The sequence below is a fragment of the Priapulus caudatus genome, unplaced genomic scaffold (genome assembly GCF_000485595.1).
Source record: "Priapulus caudatus unplaced genomic scaffold, Priapulus_caudatus-5.0.1 Scaffold2581, whole genome shotgun sequence".
Classification (NCBI taxonomy): Eukaryota; Metazoa; Priapulida; class Priapulimorpha; order Priapulimorphida; family Priapulidae; genus Priapulus; species Priapulus caudatus.
Genome location: NW_014579642.1, coordinates 28,356 through 28,807, shown reverse-complemented (window position 1 = coordinate 28,807; position 452 = coordinate 28,356).

The window sequence follows — 452 nt, the reverse complement described above, 5'->3', positions numbered from 1 at the left end:
GATAGATAGATAGATAGATAGATAGATAGATAGATAGGGGAGAGAGAGAGAGAGAGAGAGCGCGAGGGTGAGCGAATGACCGTGAGAGAAAAAGCACGATCGAATGCACGTAAACGAGAGAAATTACATCTGTTGTGAGCGTGTATACATGAACTATAGCGCCATCCTGTAGCTTTGCGTGCCACTCGATGATTTACTGGTGCGGCTTACGCGTCATCGTGATGAAAATATGGGCTAATCACGCGCTACGGCAAGCTACGTAATGTATGGCCCATATTTGGGCACGTACGCCTCCGAACTCCATGCAAACGGGTGGAGTAAGCTGGAGGGAGAAAGAGAGAGAGAGAGAAAGAGAGAGAGAGAGAGAGCGAGAGCGCGGGTGTGTGTGTATGTGTGTGTGTGTGTGTGTGTGTGTGTGTGTGTGTGTGTGTGTGTGTGTGTGTGTGTGTGTG